The sequence below is a fragment of the Nycticebus coucang genome, chromosome 4, assembly GCF_027406575.1.
Source record: "Nycticebus coucang isolate mNycCou1 chromosome 4, mNycCou1.pri, whole genome shotgun sequence".
Lineage (NCBI taxonomy): Eukaryota > Metazoa > Chordata > Mammalia > Primates > Lorisidae > Nycticebus > Nycticebus coucang.
Window position 1 is genome coordinate 131,422,164 of NC_069783.1, and position 19,375 is coordinate 131,441,538.

The 19,375-nt window shown below is 44.6% G+C and overlaps 1 long non-coding RNA gene and 1 pseudogene across 1 annotated transcript; one reads left to right on the plus strand and one right to left on the minus strand.

The window, feature by feature from the left end:
- The first annotated feature begins 3,983 nt into the window (after window positions 1-3,983).
- On the plus strand, window positions 3,984-8,778 carry LOC128583516 (uncharacterized). Its single transcript, XR_008379481.1, has 3 exons — window positions 3,984-4,244; window positions 5,593-5,731; window positions 8,285-8,778. It is a non-coding gene; the product is annotated as an uncharacterized LOC128583516 (long non-coding RNA).
- A 1,075-nt stretch (window positions 8,779-9,853) lies between these two features.
- LOC128583481 (BEN domain-containing protein 6-like) lies at window positions 9,854-15,280 on the minus strand (annotated as a pseudogene).
- Between the last annotated feature and the right edge of the window lie 4,095 nt (window positions 15,281-19,375).

The following is a 19,375-nucleotide window of genomic DNA, read 5'->3' on the forward strand; positions in this document are numbered from 1 at the left end:
AGGCCTTCAAATGAATCTTTATGTAATTCGGTCATATGATTTTCACTGAGAATTCTGAAAAAGGATAAGGTTATTTGTTATTTCTTTTTTAAGATTTTATTATTGTTTCAGGTTAATCTGAGGGCACAACGAAATAGGTTACAATGTTTGCATTAGTTAGGTAGAGTTCCTCTTATAATTGTGTACTGCCCCCAAGAAGTGTGCCATGCACTCGAACATTGGGCCCATTCAGTGTGAGCACCTCCATCCTCCTCCTTCCCCTCTCCCTGCTCCCTCTTTCTCCATCCCAGACCTTGAATTGATTTGAGTTTTTCTCTTATGTGGGAATGTATCAGATTATCTACTGGCCTCATGTTAGTATTGAGTACATTGGATTCTTGCTTCTCTACTCTGTGATACTTTACTAAGAAGAATGTGTTTCAATTCCATCCAGATTAATACAAAAGATGTAATGTCCCCATCTTTTTTAATGGCTGAATAGTATTCCATGGTATACCTATACCACAGTTTGGTATATCCATTCCTGGTTGGTGGCATTTAGATTGCTTTCACATTTTGCCAATTGTAAATTGAGCTGCGATAAACAACATAGTACAAATGGCTTGAAGATAGAATGATGTTTTTTTTTCTTCTGAATACATGACTAACAGTGGGATTTGAGGAATCAAATGGGAGATCTAATTTGAGTTCTTTGAGGATTCTCCATACTTCTTTCCAAAGAGGTAGAATTAGTTTGCAGTCCCACCAACAGTGTAAAGGAAGAGGTTATTTCTAAATAAAAATGCAAACAATTTGCCATATAGGACTAACTCCTATCTGTGGAGGAAACCTGGGTAATGGTGCCAATTGAATACACTCATTCTTATTTAATTTCAAGGTGGCAACATCTGCTTTGTTTTCATTCAAACCTTTCTTCACATTTTCCTTTTGTGTCCGATCTCTACACACACACACCCCTACCCACGATTCCCACCAAATCGTATATTTAATACCTACTCTCTAGATCACAAAATACCTGTTAGAACCCAACTCTTGTTCTAATTTAAGACCAGCAGAACTGCCATTTCCTCATCTCTTTCCCCCCAATTTTTTTTTTTTTTTGTTGTTGTTGTTGCTTTTTTTGAGACAGAGCCTCAAGCTGTCATCCTGGGTAGAGTGCTGTGGCGTCACAGCTCACAGCAACCTCCAACTCCTGGACTTAAGAGATTCTCTTGCCTCAGTCTCCCAAGTAGCTGGGAGAACAGGTGCCCGCAACAACGCCCAGTTACTTTTTGGTGGTAGTTGTCATTGTTGTTTGGCAGGCCCAGGCTGGATTTGAACCTGCCAGCTCGGGTGTATGTGTCGGGTGCCTTAGCCTCTTGAGCTACAGGCACCGAGCCCCAAATGTTATTATTAAAGCCCCACATGGACCTATGTCAGGCTACAAGTGAAGGAGGAGGGAGATAATGTTTTTCTAGTTTTTGGTGAAGACCTTTCTTTGTGTTAAAATAGTCCTTCAGATACAGATCTCTTGTGACCTTCTGTTGTCTCAGCAAAATCATCATCTGAAGATTAAAAAAAAAAAAAAACTCCTGTGTAAACGTTCAGTCCGTTTCCTACTCATGGAAGGGCTTGAGTCAAAAAAAGAGTCACATATGGATACCTAGTTAGGGTATTAAGTTGGTACTGATACTAAATTTTTCTATAATCCATGGCCCCCAAGCTTAGGGCTGTGACTTAAGAGAGAGAGAGGTGGAATAGAGCAGGTGCCTGTGGTGACAGCCAGGGTCGAGCCAGACCATCTGCACTACCACCAAAGCCTTGATGGGTAGGGTCTATAGTGGTGTAGCCTCAACTGGTCAATTTGAAATCTGTGGGTGGTATAGAATTGTACCAAGTTCCTGGCTTGTATCTCCCTTCTAGTTCTTCAGGAACTTCCAGCTTAGACAGAAGCAGTAAAACAAACAAACAAACAAAAAAAAAAAAAAAAAAACGAGCCCTGCCAGTATGTGCTTACAACAGTGCCATTCATTCAGCCATAGGCTTGTATTCTGTCTGCCCTAATCACTAAGATAGCGATCTAAGAATCATGAATGTATTTTCATTTTTTAAACACTTAATAACCAATTATCATTCAAATAGGCATTTAAAAACCATTTGTTTTGGTTGGATTTAGGACCATTATCATTCCTTATGAAAAGGAAGATAGCTCAGAGGCTTGCTATTCAGAAAGCTTTGTCAGATGCATTACAGAAACTATTGATTGTGGTTTTAGTTAAGACTTCTTTAAATTTAATTTTTCTCATTCATGTGTATGTGTGTATCTGTATGTGTTTATCTATTTTTTGGGAGGCAGAGTTTAACTCGATTGTCCAAGCTAGAATATAGTGGCATCATCATAGCTGACTACAACCTAAACTCCTGGGTTCAAGTGATCCTCCTGCTACAGCCCAGCTAATCTGTTTTGTAGAGATGGTGTCTTACTCTTGCTTAGGTATGTCTTGAAGTCCTGGCCTCCATCAGTCCTCCCACATCAACCTCCCAGAGGACTACAGGCGTGAGCCAGTAAGCTTAGATATTTTTATAATTTTAAATAATACTTATTTTTTTTTGAGACAGAGTCTCACTTTGTCACCCTTGGTAGAGTGCAGTGGCGTCACAGTCACAGCAACCTCAAATTCTTGGGCTTAAGCGATTCTCTTCCCTTCACCTCCCAAGTATCTGGAATTACAGGTGCCAGCCACAATGCCTGGCTATTTTTTTGTTTGTTGGTTTTTGTTTAGCAGGCCCTAGCTGCGTTTAAACCCACCAGCCCTGGTACATGTGGCCAGCACCCTAACCACTGAGCTACAGGCACCAAGCCAAAATGTCTGTTGTTGTTGTCTTTTTCTGTTTGTTTGTTTGTTTGTTTTATTTTGTTTTATTTAGCAGGTCCAGGCTGAGTTCAAACCCACCAACACCGGTACAGGGGGCCAGCACTCTAACCATTGAGCTATAGGTACCCAGCCAATTTTAAATAATTTTTAAAAATAGAGACAAGATCTCACTATGCTGCCCAGGGTAGTCTCAAACTCCTGGCCTCAACCAATATTCTTGCCTCAGCCTCCCAAAGTACTGGGATTTTGAAAAGTTAAGTGGATGAAAATATGGATATCTAAAACACTCCATCTTATGTTCTTATTCACTAAATTCTTCTACGGAAATGGTCTCAGATTTGTTCTCTGTGACATCTGTGAGAAAAATGACAGCAAATATTATTGTACGCATTTTGTAGGTGTAGAATGACTTGCCTCAGTTCACATAGAAAGTCTTTGATCCAGGTATTCTTTCTCAATTGTTTGCCTAGCATGCAGAATACTGATTATGAGATTTTTTTTTTTTTTTTGAGATAGAGTCTCAAGCTGTTGCCCTGGGTAGAGTGCCGTGGTGTCGTAACTCATAGCAACCTCCAACTCTTGGGCTTAAGTGGACCTCTTGCCTCAGTTCTTCTATTTTTAGTGGAGACAGCCTCATTTTTGCTCAGGCTGTTCATGAACTCGTGAACTCAAGCAATCCACCTGCCTTGGCCTCCCAGGGTGCTAGGATTACAGGCATGAGCCACCAAGCCCAGCCTGACTATAAGCTTTGAACACCTGGGTTCAAGTTCTAACTCAATCTCTTCAAGATTTTTTATGTAATTTAGGTTTTATAACCAGAGAGATTTGAAGATGGTTAATATTTCTAAGCTACAGTCATTTTCTCTGCAAAATGAAGTTAGTAATTCAACCTACCATATGGGAGATAATTGTATGAGTAAGTGAGGTGACAAATGCAAAAACTCAGAACTATGCTTACGTAGTAAACAGACAAAATATGTTAACTATTATCAGCGTTGTTTTCTACCTGAATAAATAGATAAATGAATTCTGTTGAAGAGAAAGTTTATTAGATTATGTTTTTTGAATTAAGAATTCAGTTTCAGCTTTCATTTCCGGCATTGATATTGGGTGAATATGATTCCTATGTAGTACACATAATTGGCTGCTTTCCTGTGAGCTGTGAAAGTGGTTGTGCTATTGAATGGCACTGATTGTGTCCCTGTTGAGTTCTACAGCATTGTGACTGTTACAGGAAACTTGATGAACAGGAAGTGCCTGAACAGAATTGCTGTCTGCTTCGTAGCCCTGAAGGGTCAGAGACTGAAAAATCAGAGATGGCCCTGATAAGTCTCAGCCTTCCAACCTGGGCAGCCCTTCTACTGGAAGTCTTACTTCCCTGCTCAGCAGGTAGACTGTTTTAAAAGAGATGGCCCTGATAAGTCTCAGCCTTCCAACTGTCAAGTCTGAGTAATAACCTTCAAGCACCAGACTAGATGTTTGTGTTGTTTATCTCTCCCTAGTATGCAAAGATATCCCTCATACATACACAAAATCCTTAGACCAAAAGCCTATGGCTTTAGTTTGCCTTGAAGGAATTTGTATTGTCTACAATATATAGGCCAGTTTCTACCAATAAAATGTTCAAATGCTGTCTATCTGCGAAGCTTTGTATATTGTATTTGGTGGAATTTTGGTTCCTGGGGAGTCAATACTTGTCTCTTGCTTCTAATATGTCTACAGGGGTCTCTATCCCAGGTTTGAACTCACTTTGACCCTCATTTTGACCCCCATTTAATGCCTTAGTATTTAATCATATTATGATTGAACTTTTTTTATTTTGAGACTGAGTCTCACTCTGTTGTCCAGGCTATTGGAATCAGCCTAGCTTATAACAACTTCAAACTCCTGGTTTCAAATGATCCTCCTGCCTCAGCTGCCTAAGGAGTTGGGACTACAAGTACTGCCACAATGCCGGCTGGGTTTTTTTTTTTTTTTAATTTTATTTTTGTCTTTAGTAGAAACAGGGTCTCACTCTTGCTCAGGCTGGACATGAACTCCTGAGCTCAAGTGATCCTTCCACCTCAGCTTTCTAGAGTACTAGGATTACAGGGATGAGCCACCATGCCCAGGCATGATTGAACATTTTTGTTTTCACATTTTTTATTTCCTACAAATTGTAAATTCCTTAGTTCCTGCCTGTAAGATCATAAAGTTTTTTGGACCAAACACAGTTGATACTTCATACATATTTTTAATAAATTGTTATTGTTGTGCCCAAGTCACGAGATCCCCCACATAAATCACCCGGAGACCAAGTCTTTATTTATAAGCTTGAGCCTGGGCTCCCTGGTCCTGGTGCAGCAGGAGAGCAGAGAAACCCTGATCTTGAAAAGGAGGGAGGATTTTAAGGGTACAGAAAGGATAGAAAAGGGAGGGGGTGTGAGGTGAGCTGCTGGGGCGAGCTAATAGGGGTCTAGGGGACTGAGCAGTATTTGTCCTTGGGTGTCTGGGAGAGTGTTGCTATCACTCGGAGCAGACATTATGCAAGGGCACAGATCATGGGGCAAGGACAGGGGGGCAGGGAAGGGAGCAGGTTGCCTAATGCCTTTGGTATGCAGCTGCAAAATGAAGACTGAGGGACAAGATGAAGTTAGTTTTAACAAAATGGAGTTAACTTGGTCCTTACAGTTATGTTAAAAATTAAAATGTGAGATGAGGAAATTTACAGGAAAATGCCCTTATTTTCTGCTTTTAGAAATCAAAAGAATGTCTCATTATGGTGTTGCATTCGAGAATCGGAATCACCAAGAGAGAGCTGGACACCGATGCAAATCACATGAGGGCATTTATTCAGGCTCGAACCAAGGCTGTCGGCCTTCCCCCAGACGCAGCTGGTGAGACCTAGAGCCCAGAGCCCTGTACTCGTCATGGGCTGGGGGTTTTATGCAGTGGATATGGGGTGAGGGGCATGGGAAGCAAAGTGTGGCCTTTGGATTGGTTATCTCTTATGCCTATACTAGAATTTAAAGCTGATAGGGTCCCGCCAATCTCAATGGCCAGAAGGGTGGGGGTGGGGTGGGGAGAGTTCTGACACACTCCGGGAGATAGGGACACATCCCAGGAGATAGGGCTATCCCTTTATGTTCATCTACATGGAGATGAAATGGTTTTGTAATATCAGGGAGTCCCAAAGTGGGGGAAGAGAGCAGAGCAGTCTTAAGTTCTCTTTCTGTTGTCCATTCGAAGGGGTGTCCCTCCCTCATGGCTTCATAGAGGGGTTTTGCAATTTCAGCAAAGCCTGGTACCCAAAGTCAACAGAACCCTGCAGACCCCAAAAACTCTCGCACTTGCCTGGGGTTTGTTGGGGTTGGGATCTTAAGTACAGTCTGCTCCCTGGCCTCAGTGAGCCATCTCTGTCCATCTTTAAGGGTATATCACAGGTAACTCACAGTTTGCTGACAGATCTGGGCCTTCTTTGCCGATGCTCGATATCCCCGTCCCCCACTCCCCCCAAGTGTGACGAGCAGGTCTCAGTTAGTCTCTCCCACCTGGGGTTAGGGATTCTAGGCTAATTGAAGAGAAGACTTTTTAAGTCCCCTAAAACAGGATCCCAGGAATTTGAGCAGAAAGTAATTATTGACCTAAGTGTGATTATGCTATAGCTTTTAAAAACTATTATGCCTTTCTAATGTAGCTTATTACCTAGAATTCAACATCTACTTATCTTAGATGGAATATTTTGCTGAAGATCCTTTCTGTAAATCAATTACAGTCATGTGCCACCTAACAAGCTTATGTCAACAATAAACTACATATGTCATGGTAATCTCATAAAAATATAACAAGGCTATACAGGTGTACCTTTTAAAAATCTTTTCTACTATATTTTTACTGTATCTTTTCTATATTTAGATACACAAATACTTCACCACTGTGTTATAGTTGCCTGCCATATTTAGTACCATAACATACTGTACAGATTTGTTACCTAGGAGCAATAGGCTATACCATATAGCCTGGGTATATAACAGGATACACGTATACCACCTATACCACAACAACTAAATTGCCTAATGCATTTTTTTAATTAATTTATTTTTATTGTTAAATCATAGCTGTGTACATTAGTGCAATCAAGGGGTATAATGTGCTGCTTTCATATACAATCTAAAATATTCTCATCAAACTGTTCAACGTAGCCTTCATGGCATTTTCTTAGTTACTGTATATAGGCATTTAGTAAGTTTCACCTGTACCCATTCTAAGATGTACCATAGATGTGGTCCCACCCATTACTCTCCCTCCACCAAAACCTTCCCCCTCCCTTCCCCTTCCTTGGCCCTTTCCCCATAATTGCATTTTTTTTAATGATGCATTTTTCAAGCTCCTCCTCATATGGCAAGCAATGCATAACTGTATGTGAAGTCCCTTAATTAGGGACTAAGTTGCTAAAGTAATTTCTAAAGTTATCATTATTTACTATGTATGAGATTTTTTTTTAAGGAGCCAAAAATGTGTTTTGTGTCAGGGGAACTTAATTTGGGGCTAAGTTTTTGATTATTTAACTTGCTCCAGAGTTGCAAAGTGTTTTGTTTTGAAGAAGGGAGTGAAAGAGAAAGTGGTTGAAGTCTGAAAAAGTATTTGAAGTTTTATTCTATTTAAGGCAAATTATTATAATTCTATTTAAATAAAACCAGTAAAGAAAATGTCAAACTTTAAGAATACTAGTTTCTTCCCAGCTACTCGGGAGGCTGAGGTAAGAGAATCGCTTAAACCCAAGAGTTTGAGGTTGCTGTGATGCCACGGCACTCTACTGAGGGCCACATAGTAAGACTCTGACTCAAAAAAAAAAAAAAAAAGAATACTCATTTCCTGTGAAATGTGAGAGGAAGGAAGAAAGTCAGCACCAATTTCAGAAATCTGATTCTAACAACAGGTCATCTCTAAATGAGGTAAATCTTGGAATCACCTCCAACTTTAAAACCATTACTGTGCACCAAGTCATATGCTAGATTCTGGGAAAAAGACGAAGTACTATTTTATCTCCAAGTGAGAGAGACAAACCTCTCTCCTGTGTCTGCACCCATATTAGAATTCTAACAGTCCTCACTTCTGCTCTCCAAACTTCAAATAAGGGGTTAGAGCCAAGAGCCAGGACTTTAGTAAAAGCACCAGAAATATTCTCAGAGTTCCACATTTTCCTAAGAGTGATACACACTGAAGAGTTGTGAAATAAGTCACTTGGGTTCTGTTATAGTAGTATTTGAAGATAATAATTTAACATGCTGACTTTAACACACTATGTGTCTTTCTCCATGTGTGCGTACAGGATAGACCTTCTAGATTATTGACTGTGTTTGCCCATTGCTGACCTAAAGGGCTATTCATTTGCAGCAATACCTTCTCTGCTAAGTTGAATTGCTCAACTCTTAAAACCCTTCCTACAGAAATTTCAGAGTCATCTCTGATTCCATGGCAGCCCCCACATGATAGAGTGGTGAATTAATTGTCAAACGTGGAAGAAAGGATACTGAAAGTTGAGCAGAAATGGCAACATTTTGGAGTAAATAACCAATGGAACAAATGTGTGTTCTGCCTGCCGCCCTAACTGGTGCTCATTTTTTTTTATCTTTTCAGTGGGATTTATTTACGTTTAAGTAAAAGTAGCAAATGTTACATAAGTTATTTCTTTAAGAACATTTAATTTATACAACTACATTGTTATCAAGCAACATTTATGGAATGTGCCCTGGATCTGGGATATTGAACTTTGTAACTATTGTAGCATTCTCTTTTCCAAGTTTAAACATGACCTTGTGCAGTGAAGAAGCATGGCTTCTCATTGTAGAGTTATCATGTATGACAACCTGACCTGCAGGAAGGCTTTGGGTGTTTAATCTTCTATTGATTTACAAAATGATTTGTGTGTGTGATTATTCAACCCATATGATTGTTTCAACACATTTTTCTTCTGCTGTGATTAAAATAAATCAGCTAAAACTTGCCCCGGCCCGCGGGGAATTCAACGGGGACCTGGGAAACAAAGGGGTCAGTCGAATGAGGGGACAAGAGACACGAAAGAATGAGAGCAAGTCAAGAGTCTGATCAAGCTCCGAAGAGTTTATTTTTCAGCTGGGCTTATAAGCACACAAACGAGGAAGTAACTAAGGGCTATTCCTAACAGGGCGGGGAGGGGGCTAGTTTCTGGAAAATTACTAGGAGAAGGACCCTAAGGCAGCGGGTGCATTTTTGAAGAGATATGCAAGGGGAAAGTACCGTTGCTGTTTATGGTTGAATTCCTGAGAATAGTTTGCTCGTAAAATCAAGATAGCAAGGGGCATTCTTGTGATATGTTTTGGCTCCCGGCATCTCCTCCCTTTTAGTTTTTTAAATTGTTGGGGTCTGTCAGTTGTCAGCGTAGAAGAGAGGGCATTAACCTTTTGGGGGGAAGTATTGACCTGATTCCTCCCGCGGGCATAATGACCGCATGATAAGTTTGAGCGTCTTTTGGGGAGGAGAGGAGAAATTTTTACCACGCTAACCTCTATGCAAATCAGGTTTGCTTCCAAGGGACTCAGAGAGGCTGTTTATGCCTTCCCTCTGCAGTGTCTTTATTGCACCCCGTAAAAAGGTACCCAGGTTGTACTCACATATGATGGTGAGTCAACGTGCATAGCTCTGAGTGCTTACGCGGTTCCCGGAGGAATATCTTCGTTGTTAGGTTAGGCAAGGCCCCGGTCTGCAAGGTCGAGTCTATGATAATGGACTTGAATGGGTTTTGATGCCAGGGAGTCAATCTGTGATTTGATAAAATTCATGATTTTGTTAAGAATAATGGGTCCAAGGGTGATTATTAATAGCAAGAATAAGGGGACCTGCAAGGGGCATGAGTAAGGAGTACATGGAGGATTTCCATCACTCGTTTGCCTCAGAAGAAAATTTTTGTTTTTGTAAATCTAAGCTAAGCTTATGAAGTTTGTCAATCTGTGTTTTCATCGGTCGAATTTTAGTTAAATAAAAGCGCCAAGCGAAGGGCTTGGTAACTGCTGGAACAGGTTGGCCCAGTGCCGGAAGGCAGAAGATCAGGAGATAAGGCAGCATCATGGATGGAAATCCGTGGTTCTGGAAGGGAAAGGAGAAAGATAATCTCAGGGAGGTTTTTCTCCCTGGATTTTAGAATTGTTATCAATTTGTTTTACTAATCTTTCAGGCAGCCATCTGGCTGCATTTTCTTTCATATTTGGACTGCACATAATTAGTCTTAGTTGGGCCAGGATGTCTCTGCCCCAGAGATTGACTGGGAGGCCAGGCACAACATAAGGTTGGACAGTACCAGTGTTGCCTTCCTCGTCTGTCCATTTGAGGATTTCAGCACTCTGTTGGGGGTTGGAGGTTTGGCCAATACCCCGGAGATGGGTTAGGGAAGTAGTGAGGGGCCAGGAAGGGGGCCAGTATTTACTGGCGATTACTGTGGCGTCTGCCCCAGTGTCAAGTAACCCTTCAAAAGTTTTGCCGTTTAGTTGTAGCTTAAGGAGGGGTTTTTCTTGTGTGATTTGTCTGACCCAATAGGCATCAGAGGAACCGAGGTTATGAGTACCCCGGGTTTTTAGAGAATAAGGATGGTTGGAGGGTAAGAGGGGAAGTAATATTAGCTGAGCTATTCTTTGGCCTGGGTGAATGGTTATAGGGCCGAGGGAGGCGGAAGCAAGTATTTTAATTTCTCCGGCGTAATCGTTATCAATGATGCGGGGGGAATAGTGAGGCCTTGTAGGGTGGTACTGGCACGGCCAAGAAGAAGTCCGAAAGTGTTGGGGGGCAAGGGACCATAAACCCCAGTAGGGAGGATTTGGATGCCCATTTCAGGTGTTAGTATTGCGCTGGTGGAGGAACAGAGGTCCAGTCCTGCGCTGCCGGCAGTTGCTCGGGAGAGGGAGAGGAGGCTTGGACTTGAGGGGGCGGGTTTTAGGGGACAAACCTGATAGCCCCAGGGGTTTGTGCCCGTTTGGGGGCCAGGGGCTGCCCCCGTAGGAAGTTTCCCTGCTTCTGAGGTAAGGGATTGCCTTGGGCGTCTGTTTTTGAATGGCATTCGGACGCCCAGTGTTTGCCTCGCTTGCATCCTGGACAAAGAGTGGGCGGTATGGGTCGTTCGGCCTTAGGGGCCGTGCAGTCTCTAGAAAAGTGTCCTGGTTGTTTACAACTAAAACAAGTTTTTGGGTTGTTTCCCTGAGCGAATTCTTTAAGGGCGGCTCCAATAGCGAGTCCCATGGAGTGAGCGGTGCCGATACCTGCACAAAGTTTAACATAATCAGAAATGGTCTTGCCGCTGCGGTGAGGCCGTATGGCGGCTTGACATGCAGGGTTTGCATTTTCAAATGCGAGATGTTTAATGAACTCGCTTTCATTTTCTTGTTGGCCGACGAGCCTCTCAGCCGCATCGGTAAGGCGGCTGATGAAATTACTATAAGGCTCGTCAGGGCCCTGTCGAATGTTGGCCAAGGAGGTAGTTGCCGATCTCTTGGGAGGGAGCTTTCTCCATGCTTTAAGGGCAGCATTCTGTATTTGGGCCAGGAGGCCGGGGGAAAATTTAGCTTGTATGATGTTACTATCATAGGGACTATGTCCCATGAGTTTATCCCTAGTCCATTTCTTGGAGGTCTTATTTTCGAGATTACGGGCTGCTGTTTCTTTGCAGTTATCAGCATATTCGGTTCTCCAGAGGACATAATCACCTCCAGGCAGGGTGGCACGGGTTATAAAGAACCAGTCATTTGGGGTGAGCCACCGCTCGCTCAGAGATTCAACTATAGATATAGTGAAAGGGGCTGTGGGGCCATAGAGGGACACAGCAGATTTTAATTCTTTAACATGCTTGAAATTCAAGCGACGATACTGCTGATCGGTAGTTTCAGCTTTTTCAGCATCTGAGTCAGAGGCCTCGTGGTCATTATCTGAGGCTTCATCTGCCGAGGGGTGTTCATCCCCATCAGAGGGGGGTTTTGGTTCTGATTCGGAAGGGGGATTCCCTTTTATCTTAGTTACAGGAAAGGTGTGCAGCGCCTTTAAAGGTTTTTCTTTTGAGCTATGTTTATGGAACGTTGGGGTGGGGGGGGATTTTTAGCTCCAATTCTAAAGCACGTAACTCTTGAATGAGTTTTAAATGTTTCTTCCTTGTTTGGAGTAAGTCGTTAAGGGAGGAGACCTCTTGACATAGTTTGCGTTTGACATTTTCAATTGGCGTATCTACGCCTAGAATTGGAGCACAAAATGGAGGGGCAGAAGCATAGGAAGGGGGATGATTTAGGATGGAAGGGAAGGGAGGCCAGTCAGAATGGTGATACTTAGCGGCCTCCTCTTCCCGGGTGGTCGTTTCTTCGGGGGAGAGGGAGTTGGGAGGGGGCTCCTCAAGGGAGGGGTATAGGGAATTAATAGGAGGTTTGAGAGGTTCAGGATTGGGGGGAGTGTCAGACTCAGGCATAGGAACAGAAACAGAAGGGCAGGCTGAGGGTGGTCTGGAGTGTTCTTTAAGCACCTTTTCTCTTTAACAACTTCTTGGATATCAGGCCATTGGTTGTAAGTTTTTAAAATATCATAGATCAAGTTCCAGTAGGAAAATGCATGAACGGGGATTTTTTCGGGGCCAAATGTTCTATAATAATCTTTTAGACAATCACCGACTCTAGTCCATCTCAGAACATCAATAGTGCCTTCTTGGGGGAACCAAAGACAGATATCACCAATAAAAACAAAAAATTTATAGAGATCTTTTTTCTTTATCCGAATTCCTCGTGTCTTGAGGGACTCCTTGAGTCCCTGAATAAACAAGTCATGTTTACTTAACGTTTGTCCCATAAACTCGTTGCTTTCTCTTACCTTGACGGATCAGACTCGCAGGTGGGCAATTCTGCGGCGATCTCAGTGCGGATCTTCACTCACGTCCTTCTTGTGGCGCGGCGATCACAGTGCGGATTTTCACTCACAACCTTGGTGTTGCGGCAATCCAATGATAAGGGTACCCTTACTGGCAGCAACGTTCGATGACACCCCCGTACCCTTGCCCCTCGTCGGGCGCCAATTGCCCCGGCCCGCGGGGAATTCAACGGGGACCTGGGAAACAAAGGGGTCAGTCGAATGAGGGGACAAGAGACACGAAAGAATGAGAGCAAGTCAAGAGTCTGATCAAGCTCCGAAGAGTTTATTTTTCAGCTGGACTTATAAGCATTCAAACGAGGAAGTAACTAAGGGCTATTCCTAACAGGGCGGGGAGGGGGCAAGTTTCTGGAAAATTACTAGGAGAAGGACCCTAAGGCAGCGGGTGCATTTTTGAAGAGATATGCAAGGGGAAAGTACCGTTGCTGTTTATGGTTGAATTCCTGAGAATAGTTTGCTCGTAAAATCAAGATAGCAAGGGGCATTCTTGTGATATGTTTTGGCTCCCGGCAAAAACTAAGCTGTTTAGCAACATAGTCAACCAAATAGATATGACGTTATATCTTCTATAGGATGTCTTAGGCGATATTGATGTTTTATATTACACATATGTAGTTAATATACTTTGGGCAATAAAAAGTTAAAACATGTCTGGTAAACAAACAAAAAGGAAATTCTGAAAATCAATGCATTGTTTTAATAATCCCCCAAACCTGGATTTGTGTGTGTGTGTGTGTGTGTGTTAGAGTAGAGTCATATTAAAATATAAAAACCTTGACACCTGCAAGATTTTTTTCATATTCCTATTTTATACATTTTTAGATAATGGAATAATTCTATAATTTTATTGCTAAAATCTTACTACTTGTTAGTCATGATTATCAGATTTTCATTATTATCTGAATTTGCTGCTCTCATATTTGTGAACATCGATTATTTCACTGTTTACTTTTCCAAACATGTACTTACACTAAGATTCAAACACTCTAAAGAGGAGTCATTGATAATAATAAATGTATAATGATCAGTTGGGACGATGAATAATCTTAAAGATTGAAATTTTTGTTGCTATGATAAGAATTCTGACTATCCAGTTAAGTTAGCTGTACAGAGTAGTATGGGGGGATCAGGAAATGCATACTTCCAAAAAATGATATTGCACGCTTATTTGATTGGGAGAAATTCTCTGGTCTGATGCATCACTGGTATTTAGGAGGGATTCTACCTACATGCAGCTTCTTCAGCGAGCTTGTTGGTCCCTCAGGGAGCCCAGTGATGATACGATGTCTTACAGCTTGTCACTGCAGATGTCTGTCTCTGCTCACTGCCAGGAGGGTTGCAGATTCTCCACAAAATCCAATGCTAGATTTAGAACTGAAGGAGCTTTGTTACAGATACCTGTAATACCAAAATAATCTACTTAATATCCTGAGAGTTAGGATTTTTGCTTAAATTTGGCTTCTTGGTACAGTTGTTTAGCTTTTGCCCTATCATACTCCTAATTGAAACATCATCCGTATTGGTAAATAATTGTTTTGTTACTCCTATGATTTCTTGCACTTCATTCTGATTCATAGCTGGTTTTACGGCTTTGTCCCTTGAAGTACAGGATTTTGTTCCCGTCAGGCTGTGTGTGGCCATATATTCATTTGTGTATAGCACTTGCATTAAGTCATTAATAAACTTCTGAGGCTTGCTCTTATTACAACGGGCAATCTGCCATTTCTCAATCTTGAACTGCTTCTTATCAGCCTGATGCTCTTCCTCAGCCTTCAAGGAAACTGGTGAACTGCAATTAGAATTAGAGTTACTGCATGTTGAAGTAAATGAGTCTGGGGAGGAGTTGTTTGTTGCTCTCCAGAGGGTGGATGCAGACGTAGACGTGGTTCCTACACCTTTAAGCAGGGCTTCTGCCATACCAACCAGCTCTGCAAACTGGGTGACTGCCTGTGGTAACACTTGAAGCATGACCAAAGACTGTCCAAGTCCGCTGTTTTCTTTTCGTGTTTGTTAGTTTTCTTTCAGGCTTTTTATTTTGGTGCACAATTCCTCCTTAGACAGTTCTGCTAAGGGCTCTTCATCCTCACTGGAGATCTCACCGGGCAGAAAGGCATTTCCCGAATATGGGTCTCTCGGTCCTTTATCCAGGTCATTATTTGCATGTTCTGAGTTCATTGTCTCTGTCCTTTTCCCCTTTCTTTTTCTAAAAGCTTGAGTATTGGCAATTTCATCTGTTGGAAAGATCATCTGCATTTTCTCAATTTGTTATCAAAGATTTTCTGAGATGGTAGGAGGAAGGAATGTCCATGTAGATGATGCTATTCTGCACGTGGCCCAAAAGTTAATGTTTTCCCGGGCTGCGTGCTCCAAAGCCCCAGCCTCGGGGCGGGGCGCAGGGAGGTGGGAGGTAGGGGGAGCACCGCCAGGAGGCTCCCGCCAGTGCCTCGCCGTTCCCCCTGGCTCCGTGGCACCCCCTGACGCCGGACTCCCCAGCAGTTCGGCCTAGTAAGGCTGGACAGGCGAAGGCCCCAGGTGTCCACCAAGCCAAGAGGTGCCTGGCCAGTGCACCTGAGGACAGTGCGGACAGGCCGGCGGCCCCACGGGAGTGCGCTGGGCGCTGGGCGCTCAGGCCCGAGCGCAGCCTGCGGCCGCCGCCGCAGCTGCCGCAACTGCCGCAGCCGCCGCAGCTGCCGCAGCCATGTCCGCGCACCCAGCAGCAGCCTCCTGGCCGTGGTGTCCAACTGGTGATCATTTTGCAGGTCAATTGTGTTTCTTGGAAGCAGTACTGCTGGGGGGAAGAAGAATATCTCTGGGATTTCAGCTTGGAGGAAGACGAGTTCAGGCTGCCAGAACCGAGCTAGCACTTCTGAATGTGCCAAGAGGCGAGGCTCTGTGACGTCCTTGGGAAGCTCCGGCGCCCCTACCATAATGGGCTGCTGGAGTCCTGAGGCTACCCTAGTCAGTGGCCGAAATCTTGCTCTGCTAAGGGCGGGAGGGATGTTCTGGTGTGAGACAGTTGTATCTCTGTGGGGAGGGGGTTTGGGCTCAGGGACTGTGGGCAACAGCTCACCCTGACGGCATGGAGCCAGCCCGAGCTTAATAAAGGTTGCTGCGTAAACAAAGGTTGTCGTAGATAAAGGGTGGGGGCGGGGCACACAGTTGCAGTGGGTGCTCGCGCTGCGGAGCTGCCATAAGAGTTCCGGCTCTCATTGGCGCCGGAGCCTCTGGACATTATGTCCCTACTGCGACTGTGGACCCCACGGGTCCTTCTCACGGAGCAATTGTTGTGGCTGCTGATACAGGCAGCTGCTATTTGGAGGTGGCCCCCTGACAGGGTCCAGCCTACCTCCGAATCCCCAGGGCCAAAAGAGCCCTGGTCTTCCCTCTCTTCGGATCTCTCACCCGAATCCCCTCATGTGCCTACACCCCCAGCAGATCCTGGGGACTTTGATTACCTGGGGTCTTCTGCTCCTTCCCACTTGTTGGCTTCACCTCAGGAGTTGCCTGAGAATTTGGCTCCATTCCCGGACACGGATTCAGCTCAAGAGCTACCTCAAGGGCCAGATAGGGTTACTATTCTACGTCGTCGGCTTCTGAGGAATAAGCTAAGGAGACGACGAAGCCCTCCAGAGGTGGTTCCAACGCCCGGTTGGGATCAGAACCCAGTCCTAACTCTGCGTCCTCAACTCATAAGGAAGATTCAAACTGTAAGTCCAGATGAGGTTACAGCTCACCAGGCATTTGAAATACTTGTTCCACCTCTAGATAGTCACAGTTCAAAACCAACAACATTCATTGTTTCACCAAAGAACCTGAAGGAAGATCTAGCTCAACATCCACAGCTCACTAAAGTTGTTGGAGCTCTAGACCAATTTGAATCAAAATCTCGGTCTTACAAACAAATTCTGCAGAATGACGATTATACAGATCAAAGTATGGATTTACTTTACCCTGGCAGCATACCTCTGGGATTTGTGAGAAACCCAGAGGTGGCTCAAGAGGCCCGTGCACAAGGTGAACTTTCTCAGTTCAATGTAAAAGATGAAAGTCGAAATCCAGAGACCCCTGAGGAGATCCCATCCTCTTTACTCCATCAAGAAACCCTAGAAGAGTACCCTGAGGAAGTAGAACCTTTAACTGAGCAGCAGGCCCCAGCTCAGGCTCCACAGCCTTTTGAGCAGGTAGAACCTTCTTTAACAGAGCAGGAGACCTCAGCTCAGCAGCCAACTAATACTGACGAGGATGTGTCTCAGCCAGTGATACATCATGAGGTAAATGTTCCATCTCAAACTCGGGCTGAATTTATCATTTAGTCTTGCCCAAAGTCACAGTTAAACCTGTAGATCTGGAGCTTACACTAACTTCAGAGTCAAGTAACAACATTGAACCTACTTTAAGCCAGCAGCAGGCCCCAGCTCAGCCTCCAGAGCGCCCTGAAGAGGTGGAACTTTCCTCAACCCAACAAGAGGTCTCAAATTTTGAGTAGGTTGGACTGTCCCCAACCCAACAAGAAGGCCCAGCTCAAAACGTAGAGTACCCCCAAGAGGTTGAACCTTCTGCTACACAGCAGGGAACCCCAGCTAAGCCTCCAGGCCTTCCTGTGGAGGCTGAGCCTTCCATTAGTGAGCAGGAGCAGCCACCTCAGCCTTTTGTGTCTCCTGGGGAGGCTGAACATTCTCAAATCCAGCAGGAGGTCACAGCTCAAGCTCCAGAGTCCCCCATGGAGAATATAGCTCAAACACCACCTAACCATGAGGTGACAGTTCAACTTCCAGGTGAGGATCAACCTTATCTTTATTAATTGCCCAGTGTTACAATTAAACCTCCAGATGTGAAGGTTACCATAAATTCAGAGCCTACCGAAGAGACAGAACCTTCTTTAACGCAGCAAAAGACCCCAATTCAGCCTCCAGAGGATCCTGAGGAGGTAAAACCTTCTGCCACCCAGGAGAAGAACCCAACTCAGCCTCCAGAGCATCCTGAGGAGGTGAAACCTTCTGCCACCCAGGAGGAGAACCCAACTCAGCCACCAGAGCATGCTGAGAAGGTGAAACCTTCCGCCACCCAGGAGGAGACACCAACTCAACATCTAGAACATCCTGAGGAGGAGAAACCTTCTGCCACCCCACAAGAGACCCCAACTGAGTCTCCAGGCTTTCCTGCAGAGGCTGGACATTGCCCCAGTGAGGAAGAGAAGCCACCTCAGCCTTTTGTGTCTCCGGGGGAGACTGAACCTTCTCAAATACAGCAGGAGGCCACAGTTCAAACCCCAGTGTCCCCTATGGAGAATTTAGCTCAAACTCTACATAATCATGAGGTGACAGTTAAACCTCCGGTTGTGGAGGTTTCCATAACTTCAGAGCCTGTGACGGAGGCTGAATCTTCTTCAGCCCAGCAGGAGACTCCAACTCAGCCTCCAGAGCATCCTGAGGAGGTGAAACCACCTGCCATCCAGGAGGAGACCCACACTGAGTGCCCATGGTTTTGTGGGTAGGCTGAGCCTTCCCCCAGACAGCAGGAGCAGCCACCTCAGCCTTTTGTGTCTCCTGGGGAGACAGAACCTTCTCAAATCCAGCAGGAGGTCACAGCTCAAGCTCCAGAGTCCCCCATGGAGAATGTAGCTCAAACTCCACCTAATCATAAGGTGATATTTCAACCTCTAGGTGAGGATATACCTCATCTTTATTACTTGCCCAATGTCACAGTTAAACCTCCAGATGTGGAGGTTACCATAACTTCAGAGCCTACCAAAGAGGCCGAATCTTCTTTAACCCAGCAGGAGACCCCAACTCAGCCTCCAGAGCATCCTGAGGAGGCACAACCTTCTGCCACCCAGGAGGAGACACCAACTCGGCCTCCAGAGCATCCTGAGGAGGTGAAACCTGCTGCCACCCAGGAGGAGAACCCACCTCAGCCTCCAGAGCATGCTGAGGAGGTGAAACCTTCTGCCATCCAGGAAGAGAAACCAACTCAGCGTCTAGAACATTTTGAGGAGGCAAAACCTTCTGCCAACCAGGAAGAGACCCCAACTGAGTCTCCAGGCTTTCCCGCAGAGGCTGGACCTTGCCCCAGTGAGGAAGAGCAGCCACCTCAGACTTTTGTGTCTCCGGGGGAGATTGACCCTTCTCAAATACAACAGGAGGCCACAGTTCAAACTCCAGAGTCCCCTATATGTAGAATATAGCTCAAACTCTACGTAATCCTGAGGTGACAGGTGAATCTCCGGATGTGGAGGTTTCCATAACTTCAGAGCCTGTGACGGAGGCTGAACCTTCTTCAGCACAGCAGGAGACTCCAAGTCAGCCTCCAGTGCATCCTGAGTAGGTGAAGCCACCTGCCATCCTGGAGGAGACCCAAACGGAGTGCCCATGCTTTTGTGGGGAGTCTGAGCCTTCCCCCAGTGAGCAGGAGCAGCCACCTCAGCCTTTTGTGTCTCCTGGGGTGACAGAAACTTCTCAAATCCAGCAGTAGGTCATAGCTCAAGCTCCAGAGTCCCCCATGGAGAATATAGCTCAAACTCCACCTAATCATAAGGTGATATTTCAATCTCTAGGTGAACATCAACCTCATCTTTATGACTTGCCCAATGTTACAGTTAAACCTCCAGATGT